The following is an 11,024-nucleotide window of genomic DNA, read 5'->3' as shown; positions in this document are numbered from 1 at the left end:
GTCGAACAAGCTTGGATTTCACATAAGTTATGTTCGGTGGGCAAAAACAAACCTTGCTAACATAGCCACAAAGTTGGGTAAAAAATGTCCATGGAAGCTTGGGTTCTTTTCAAGGCAGGTTGTGAGTGTGTTAAGATCACGACGTTGCAAAATTACAAAAGTACCACTCGAACAACATGGGTGTCAGGTTTGAGCTTGAGTAGTGTAACCTCCCTTCTTTTTGCCTTAATGTTTTTTTTTTTTCTCTCAGCATACACGTACGAAACCTACAGCTGCACGTTTCCCTTCTATTTATTTGCATTTTCTCTTTGCGTGCAGCCTTTCGAAACTCAGTGGCTGCATCGTTTCCCTCCTCTCTAGCAGATCGCTTGGTGTCTGGCTCTAATATCATTAGTAACGCCCCAAGCCAACAACCAGCAGATATTGTCCTCTTTAGACTTTCTCTTTCGGGCTTACATCAATTGAAGAAGGAAACGAGTGTCAGCGAGGATGCTAGGTCCCGAAGGGGGTGGATTGTGAATTGAAGGAGAAGTAGGAATGCAGATTCGTTGGCTACACTCAGATAATGACGAAGAACATACGTCATATGAATTCAATCGATACAACTGCAGGATATGTCATCAATTTGTATGAGTTAACACACCACAATAAAACGATGTAACATAGAGAAAGCATCGATGTAACCATTCAGATTCATTATTTATCCTTCACTCCTCTCCCGTAAGGTCAAGCGGTTTCACTCCTTAGCAGCCAGACTCAACTCAAGAGGAAAGAGAGTTCAGACTCAGCCTCCTTCTCCTATTGATTGAACAAGGAAGGTAAACTGTAGAGAGAGTCAAGCGACTGAACCGATATAACCTTCGCAGCTACTTCACCGGAACTTTATTCATCAAGTGTTTCAAGGAAAGACTCAAGCAAGACAAGAGGTAAGTAAAGCTAACTTTTCTTTACCGTTAAAGAAGAAATTCAGGAGTTAGCTGACAGGAGAGTGAAGATGAAAGAAAGAGAAGCAAGCGACTGAACCGATATGACCTTCGCAGCTACTGAACCTATTTATTCACTATAAAGGAAGAGAAAGCAGAGTCTTTCCTCTTCCCCTTTCAAAGACTGTAAACTCTTTTTCTTACTTCTAAGGCTTTCTTCTCTTACCGCCTGAACTTATGGGTCTGGTGTCTCATCATATATTCTCCTTCGCCGATTCCTTCTTTCTCTACTTCACCTCGTAAACCGAGTTCAGTCTCATGCATCTCTTTTCTTTTTACCGACTGGAAAGGATAGGGGTTAGGTTCAGTAGTTCAATCTGGTTAATCAGTAGAAGTAATAGTCCAGGGGGTTACTGTTCAAGTTAGCTGTTCAATCAGGTCAGATAATAGAGTCAAAGGTTACGGAGTTCAATCAGGTTCCTTCGCCGCTTCTCTTTCATTCTCTTTCTTTCTGTAAAGGTTCAGTCGAATGAATGTTGAATTAGATTCTCCCTCTTCAAACATAGGTTCTTCTCTTCCATCTCCGCCTCGCTCGTTGTCACCTATCTTTCATTGTAAAGAAAGAGGATAATGAAATGAATGTTGAGTCTACCTCCCTTCCCAGTTAGGCTTGGTTGATTTTGTCAGAAAAGAAAGTAGGTTTGTTTCGTGGGTTCATTGATTAGTAAACCTCTGGTGCTGGTAAGGTCGGGACCGTGGTCGTCCGTCTCTGGTTTGCCGGCCGATAAGATCTTTGAGATGGACCAGCCAGCTGGGTTGGTTTGGCTATTCCTTTCTATTGAAAAGGAGTCAGCTGTCTGCGCGAGTCACCTTCTTCTAGGCTTCGCTGGACGACACGACATTCTCGTTCAAATATAGGTCGGCCGTAGCTTAGCTTCTCTCCTTCTCTCCTTAACTCCTCCTCTACCTATGTTTTAAGCCATTTCAGTCTGTAAAGCGCATTCAATGAATTTACACGGCTGTAACCAAAGACTTCTATCTATCCTGAACCTTTAATTTGACTGACCAGGAAGGAAAGAGGTAAACTCCTGCCCCTATGGATTCGGTCTCCTTATTCCTATTTCTTCTTTCAGAAGGTAAAGCATATTCATTCAGTATCTCTTTTCTTTTACGGGGTAAAGCAGCTTCTCTCCTTCTAGAAATGTAACCTCCTCTCTCTATTTTTCCATTTTTTCCTTATTTTGTTAAGATTTTATTTTTATTTTTATAAATGACAGGACATTATGTTGTAGAATTTATTCTCGCCGAAAAATATGCATGATTTCCGGCAAGAAAATTATTACCTTAATGAAAAAATATTTTGAGACCTTTTATATTTCTATTGTTGAGTTATGGAGTCTGCTCCCTGTATTTATAGCTTGGTCAATGGCTATATCCGGTAAAGCTATATTTGGTAAAGCCATATATGGTAAAGCTATATCCGGTAAACCTATATATGGTACATAGCTATATATAGTAGATGGTTAAATCTGGTAAAGCTATATTTAGTAGACTGAACCATATATATATCCCGTCCAGTAAAGCTTTTAAATGTACTTTTCTATTCTCTGTACTCTCTTGTTGTACATGCCTGAAGTCATCAATAAAAAATCCTTTTAGCCAGAGTTCTCCTTGCAACTTCTCTCTATCCTTCTCTTTGTGTTCATCTAGATCGAGCGTGTGCGTTGTTGTGCGATCCTAACAACTGGTATCGATCCTAACAACTGGTATCAGAGCAAGGCAAAATTCACCACGATCTGTGAAGATGGAAAGTTCAAAGATTGGAATTGAGAAGTTCGATGGATCCGATTTCGGTTTCTGGAAGATGCAGATTGAAGATTATCTGTACCAGAAAGATCTTCACGAACCTCTGTTGGGGGTGAAGCCGGATACCATGACCACGGAACAGTGGAAGCTCAAGGATCGACAAGCCTTAGGGATGATCCGGTTGACGCTATCCAGAAACGTGGCGTTTAACATCATCAAGGAGAAGACAACGTCAGATCTGATGAAGGCGCTGTCAAATATGTATGAAAAACCGTCGGCTATGAACAAGGTGTATTTGATGCGTAGATTGTTCAATCTACAGATGTCTGAAGGTGGACGTGTTGCGGATCATATAAATGAATTCAATATGATCATAAGTCAACTGGGTTCGGTGGAAATTAATTTCGAAGATGAAATTAAAGCGTTGATTTTGATGTCATCCTTACCCGAGTCATGGGATACTGTTGTTGCCGCAATCAGCAGTTCCCGAGGATCTGATAAACTGAAGTTTGATGAAATTCGAGATGTAGTTCTCAGCGAAAGTATTCGCAAACGGGAAACTGGAGATTCATCAGGCAATGCTCTCAGTGTTGATCGAAGGGGAAGAAGCAAATCAAAGAGCTCAAACAAACATGGGCGTTCAAAATCAAAGAACCGGGGAAAATCTCCAAACAAACCCAACGTAACGTGTTGGAGCTGTGGGGGAAAAGGACACTTTCGGACAGATTGTACAAAGCTAAAGAAGAAGCAGAATCATAAATCTGAAGATGATGATGATTCTATATACACAACAGAAGATGCTGAGGACGTTTTAATCCTTAGTGTGGATAGCCCAGCTGAATCCTGGATTTTGGATTCAGGTGCATCGTTCCATTCGTCTCCAAGTAAGGAATTGTTTCGAAATTTCAAATCAGGAAATTTCGGGAAGGTGTATCTTGCCGACAATAAAACCTTGGAGATTGAAGGAAAGGGAGATGTCTCCATACAAACTCCAGCAGGAAATCAATGGACATTACAAGATGTCAGATACATTCCTGGTCTCAAGAAGAACCTGATCTCTATTGGTCAGTTGGATAGCACAGGCTATGCAGCAGAGTTTGGAAAGAGTTCCTGGAAGATTGTGAAGGGCGCCATGGTTGTTGCGCGTGGCACAAAATCTGGAACCTTATACACTACTGCAGAGTGTATAAACATGACTGCTGCTGCTGAGAGTGCTTCCAATTCAAGTCTATGGCACAATAGACTTGGACATATGAGCGTCAAAGGAATGAAGATGCTCACTGCGAAAGGAGCTTTAGAAGGCTTAAAATCTGTTGATATGGGTCTTTGTGAGAGCTGCGTTATGGGCAAACAGAAACGAGTTAGTTTCACAAAGGCTGCCAGAGAACCGAAGAAAGTGCGGTTGGAAATGGTCCATACAGACGTCTGGGGACCATCTCCAGTTTCATCACTTGGTGGATCAAGGTACTACGTCACCTTCATCGATGACTTCAGCAGGAAGGTATGGGTTTACTTTCTGAAACATAAGTCAGATGTGTTTACCACCTTCAAGAAGTGGAAAGCTGAAGTTGAAAATCAGACCGGCTTGAAGATCAAATGCCTGAGGTCTGACAATGGAGGAGAGTACAACAAATCAGAGTTTATAACATTTTGTGCAGCTGAGGGAATTAGATTAATAAGAACAATTCCCGGTAAGGCAAGACAAAATGGTATTGCAGAAAGGATGAACAGAACCTTGAATGAGCGAGCAAGAAGCATGAGGATTCATTCTGGATTGCCAAAGGCATTCTGGGCTGATGCTGTGAACACAGCAGCATATTTGATTAATAGAGGGCCGTCAGTACCCTTGAAGTTCAAATTGCCCGAAGAAGTATGGACAGGAAAAGAACTCAAGTACTCTCACTTGAGAACCTTTGGCTGTACTGCATATGTTCATGTTGATCCAGAGAAGAGAGATAAGCTTGATGCTAAGGCTGTGAAATGCTACTTCATAGGCTATGGCTCTGACATGTTCGGGTATAGGTTTTGGGATGAGAAAAATATGAAGATCCTAAGACACTGTGATGTGACCTTTGATGAAAATGTCATGTACAAGGACAGAGAGAAGATAAACTCTGAGACTACGAAGCAAGTGGGAGTTGAATTTGAGTGGCAAGAAAATTCACACAGTGATGGTACAACAGAAGCTCAAGAAACTCCTGATCCTATTGCTGAAGAACCAGACGTGGCTGATCCTATTGCTGAAGAACCAGACGTGGAGCAAGTTGCACCTGAACAGGTGTTGAGAAGATCATCCAGAACTACCAGAGCACCAGACAGATATTCAACCTCATTACACTATCTGTTGCTGACTGACGAAGGAGAACCAGAGTCCTTTGATGAGGCCCTACAAGTGGAAGATTCAACTAAGTGGGAGCAAGCCATGGATGATGAGATGAGCTCACTTGAAAGGAATAATACGTGGGTGCTGACTGAGTTGCCTACAGGAAAGAGAGCTCTGTTGAACAAATGGGTGTTCAAAATCAAGGTTGAACCAGATGGCAGAAGGAGGTTTAAGGCTCGGTTAGTAGTTAAAGGATATTCACAAAGAAAAGGCATTGATTATGCTGAGATCTTTTCTCCAGTTGTGAAATTAACTACTATCCGAATTCTACTGAGTATTGTTGCATCGGAGAATTTGCACCTTGAGCAAATGGATGTAAAAACGGCATTTTTACATGGAGATCTAGACGAGGAGATCTATATGCAACAACCCGAAGGATTTGCAGCTCCAAGCAAGGAGCACATGGTGTGTAAGCTCAATAAGAGCTTGTATGGACTGAAACAAGCACCGAGACAATGGTACAAGAAGTTTGACTCCTTCATGAGCAAGAGTGGTTTCCACAGAAGTGAAAAGGATCAGTGTTGCTACCTCAAGAAATACACTGATTCTTATGTGTTTCTACTCCTGTATGTGGATGATATACTAATTGCTGGATCAAGTATGAGGGAGATAAACCACCTGAAGGCAAGCTTGTCTTCAGTATTTGAGATGAAAGATTTAGGTGCAGCGAAGCAGATCCTTGGGATGAGGATTTCTCGAGATAGATCTGCTGGCACATTAAATCTATCCCAAGAGCAGTACATTGAGAAGGTGTTGTCCAAATTCAAGATGAATAACGCTAAACCCAGGACTACCCCCTTGGCAAATCATATTAAATTGTCAAAGGGGCAATCTCCCAAGACAGTTGAGGAACGTGAGCACATGGCATCAGTTCCGTACGCTTCTGCAGTTGGGAGTTTGATGTATGCTATGGTCTGCACTAGACCTGACATAACACATGCAGTGGGAGTTGTTAGCAAGTACATGGCAAATCCAGGGAAGGAACATTGGGAAGCTGTGAAGTGGCTTCTAAGATATCTGAGAGGTACATCCAATACTACACTTTGTTATGGCAATGGCAAAGTAGTTCTGCAAGGTTTTGTGGATGCTGATCTGAGTGGAGATGTAGACTCCAGCAAGAGCACATCTGGGTATATCTACACTATAGATGGAACAGCAGTGAGTTGGATGTCTAAGCTTCAGAAATGCGTTGCTCTTTCATCTACTGAAGCTGAGTACGTGGCCATAGCTGAAGCTGGAAAGGAGATGATATGGATGACAGACTATCTAGAAGAATTAGGCCGGAAGCAGTGCAAGAAGATCCTTTATACAGATAGTCAGAGTGCCATACAGTTGGTGAAAAACCCAGTCTATCATTCAAGAACAAAACACATTAGAAGACGGTACCATTTCACTCGCAGGTTAGTGGAAGAAGGCGATATGTGTTTGGAGAAGATAGAGGGTGCAAAGAATCCAGCAGACATGTTGACAAAATGTGTTGATGTTGGAAAATTAAAGCTATGCAAAGCCCTAATTGGTATGGTGTAGGATCAGTCTCCAAGTGGGAGAATTGTTGAGTTATGGAGTCTGCTCCCTGTATTTATAGCTTGGTCAATGGCTATATCCGGTAAAGCTATATATGGTACATAGCTATATATAGTAGATGGTTAAATCTGGTAAAGCTATATTTAGTAGACTGAACCATATATATATCCAGTCCAGTAAAGCTTTGAAATGTACTTTCTATTCTCTGTACTCTCTCTTGTTGTACATGCCTGAAGTCATCAATAAAAAAAATCCTTTTAGCCAGAGTTCTCCTTGCAATTCTCTCTATCCTTTTCTTTGTGATCATCTAGATCGAGCGTGTGCGTTGTTGTGCGATCCTAACACCTATGCCCAACCTTCACTTCATTTAAAAATGATTTTTTTTCTCCAAACTCACCTTCTGTGTCCGAGTGTGTCAGAGAGAACGGGAACCGAGGATGTTCGAAAGGAAATCGTGTGGGTTGGTTTGCTGGTTTTTCGGTGAGTTCTCAAAATCGGTGGGGTTGCTAATCCAAAGTGAGAATCGAGTGGAAGTAAGCATCAACATAGGGATCGTTGCGTCGAAGAAGGCAGGCCGTCAAAATCGAAGAAGGAGGATGCTATGTGACCGTCGTCGGAAACGAAGAAGACTATGTCGTCGTCGTCGGCAACGCATCTTCGATTATGGTTTTCGAGGTCTTCCGGGTAAGGAAGATGAAGGAATCGAATCGGGTTACTTCGGCCTCTAACCCAACCCATAGACGAACGCGGGCCGCGCTCGTTTCGGCCCAATACGAACCCAACAATCGTGTGCATTCAGCTTCACATGCATACCCCGTGGCAGCTTGACTCGCACTGGTTAAGCGGCTCGGCTCCAATTTTCTCGGTTCGTCGGCGGCGGCTCGTGGGCTCGGTTGTCTGCTCGGCGGCTCGACTTAGCGGTTTGATACCCAAAATATATAGTTTTGTAGGTTTTCGGCCCTTCCGAAGCCATTTTCGCCCTTATTTTTGCATTCTGAGGTCAGTATGGTCCTTACTTGTCAAAACAGATTGTGTTAGAGTTTTCCTTTGATCACTAACATGAGGTTTAGCTAGAATTCGTTATGAAAGGTTCTTAAATATATTATGTGGTTCTTATAGGACGTAGTGCCGTTGGAATTAGCTTGTTGTGAGTAACTTCGGCCCATGCCATCGAGGTAAGTGACCTTACTATTGGAGTTAGCTTATTACGTATTGTATGATGGTGCGTGCCCTATGGCCCCTGCATGCACCATATTTTATGTGATATGACAATGTGATGTATGAATTATGTTGACTATTGACTGCTTACGTTATGAAAAGTTATGGTTGATCTGCTAGTATTATATGTCATGAAAGTGATGAATGTTGACATGTGTACACGTAGCATGATGAAGTTATGTTATGAAATGCTTATGGAATTGGAACGTATTTTCATGTTCTGTAATATGTCATGTAATGTAAGAAATGTATATGTAATGTTAGTAATGCGTATGCAATGCCATGTTAGCTATGTTAAGGGACCTCATGCATATATGTATCTCACTTGCATCGGGATATTTTCCTTTTATGTCATGAAGGAAATACGATATTAATGTTCGCCATAATATCATGCGGATCTTTTTTGTTCTGTGGTGTCCGACGACGTGTAATACGTTGTGCCCGACCAAGCCAAGTCTAGGGAGTACGTATACGAGCCTGCTTGGTTGTGCCTGACCATGTAAAGTTCACGAAAAGTTAGGTCCTTCTCATATGTTGCATATGTTTGCATTTCTATCTCCAACAGTGGGGTGACTTACTGAGTAATTCATAAAATATTCAAGCCACCTGCTACCTACATTTTTCAGGTAAAGACAAGGCACCAATGTACAACTAACGGTGAAGCTTAGGACACCATGAAAGTTGAAGAGGGGGCATTATTAGTAGTTTAAGAAAATTAGAAGAGTTACAATCGACATGTTGTGGAGATTTGTCGAAACATGCTACACGTAAATAATGTTTCAGGAACTAAAGTTACGGGAATTATTGCCCACGTGATCAGCAAGTTTTCCAAACCAAGGTTAATTTTCACGTCACCATTTGACACACTATTTTTCTTTTAATGAAGCTGTTATATAAAATTGTATGCTTGAAGCATTATTATTGTTTTTTTTTTAGTGGAAAACAATAAAAGAAGATAATATTCATTGGATACATGAATTCAGGAGCAACCAAATAAAATATAAGATTACGTAACCCTAGATTAATCACAGAATCACGCTCGATTAAATTATGAGTATCGAAGAATGAGCCTAGATTTATGTAATATTTTAATTTTTACTTGAATAATGGTGTCGGGAGAAAATCATAATCCAGTTCTGTAAAAATTAGATACTATGTTGAGATAGGTGCAGCACCTATGCTGTGTTGCCAACTATCCAATATTATGCTTTTTATCTTTTAGTATTCTACCACACTGCCACCGTAAATGCTAAGTTTGGAATACCTAATTTGTTGTCTTCTTTTTTCATGCCCGATATTTAACAGAAATGTTTGAATATTTGTGTAATAATAGTTATATTCTATTATTAGATACTTGAGTAAATGAATAATACATGAATGAGGGATAAGATAATTAAAAAAAATATAAATAATAATAAATTATTATGGTATAATGATTCAATAATAAAAATTTCATTATTAACTTTGGTTGAAATAAGATTATTAGAAAAATGGGTGGCAGCAAAAGTGGGGGGCGACAAGAGAAGATGGGTATTGGAGTTGGGCGAATCTCTCTGTTTAAATGCACAAAAATCATGCATCACTTGTCATCTTCTTTTCCTTTGCATCTTAAATACTCCCTCTCTTCNAAGAGCATCAGTAGACCAAAATAAAGAATGCAATCAGTGCATCATCATAAAATATAAATTTATAATTAGTCCATTAAAATGAAAAGAAAAGAAAAAAAGAAAACAAACAAACAAACAAACAAGAGTCAATAAATGATTTTATAAAATAAGGAGAGGGACACCATTGCTCATTTCTTACTCTATTTCCTGTCTTAAACTCTATTTTAGTCTCCATTTTTTACTGAAAAATGCAGACTATTTTGATTTTTAATTTTTTTTTTTAACCATCTAAGATAGATCTAAAAAACAAAAAAGAAAAGGCATTGGTATAGTGAATGACCTAATTTTGGAGTGTGGGGAGATTGGGGGGTAGTAGTGGTGGTGGTGGTCAAGGTTTGTCATAAAAGAGGGTGGGACCCTATTTCCCCCCTCTTCTCAATGGCTCCTGCTCAGTACCCTCACATGCCACCATTTAAGCCTCCTTCCCCTAATTTTGCCTATTTTCTACTCAATAAATATCAAATTTTCTTAACCGCTTCCCATTCGCTTGTCTTCTGGTCTACACAATTATTTGGTCCATATGTTTGATGTATAACTATATACTACACAATTTTTTCAATCGCCTTTCTTCTTTCTTTCTTTACCGTGCCAACTCCATGTGGCTTATGTGCGACCTGTGGCTCATGCTTCCTATTTGTTTAGGGCGGGCAATATGAACTCTAACTCGATTCAGGTATTCAATCCCATCGCTAAAATGCTTAGTTGACTCCTTAATCTTGATAGGAAGATGGCTTATTCAATAATTCGTGTATAAGGGTAAGGAACTTTGGATGAACTAATGCGAATGGGTGTAAGCCTCGTAGCTCAGAAACACCTAGTGCTGACCACACTGAGAGAGACAAAAGCGCAAGTAACACCAGTTGGCGATGTGGCGTTAACCATCCCTAGCGGTACGAAAAGAGAGGTCGTGATGATATCATCTTCGTCCGTATTCCTCAAATTTCAATCCATTAAGAAATTTTTCCTTAAATTTGAATTGGTCAAAACTCGTTAAACATATCTAATTAATATTCATGAGTAATATTGCATATATGTGTACTATGTGATAATTGCAAGTAGATTTGGACACCATCCTGTTATGTTGAAGTTCAAATAGCTTGAGGAACAAGATTATAACAATTTGCACTACAATCAAAGTAAGTGAATTTATTATTGAATGTTATATGAGTTAAAATGACGTATTTATGCCAATTATGACATTAATGAGAATATTTTATGAGATTAATGTTTATGATGTTGTATCTTGTATTTAAAACTGCGTGTTTATATTTGAGAGATTTCATGTATCCATTAAATTCATAAAAGTATGAAAATGAAATATTGATGTTTGATATATTCACATTCCCTTTTGTTTATCACTCTTTCATGCTCTCCATCTAAATAAATCGATTGAAATTTTTAAAAGGTATATAAGTGGATCGATCTAAACATTAAATGCTTAAAAAGAAGAGCGTTGATATCTATAAAGATAACATATTTATTTATTTTTGTTTTAGTTCATAA

Source organism: Cucurbita pepo, chromosome LG01 (assembly GCF_002806865.2).
Source record: "Cucurbita pepo subsp. pepo cultivar mu-cu-16 chromosome LG01, ASM280686v2, whole genome shotgun sequence".
Taxonomy (NCBI): Eukaryota; Viridiplantae; Streptophyta; class Magnoliopsida; order Cucurbitales; family Cucurbitaceae; genus Cucurbita; species Cucurbita pepo.
This window is presented reverse-complemented; position numbering follows the sequence as displayed.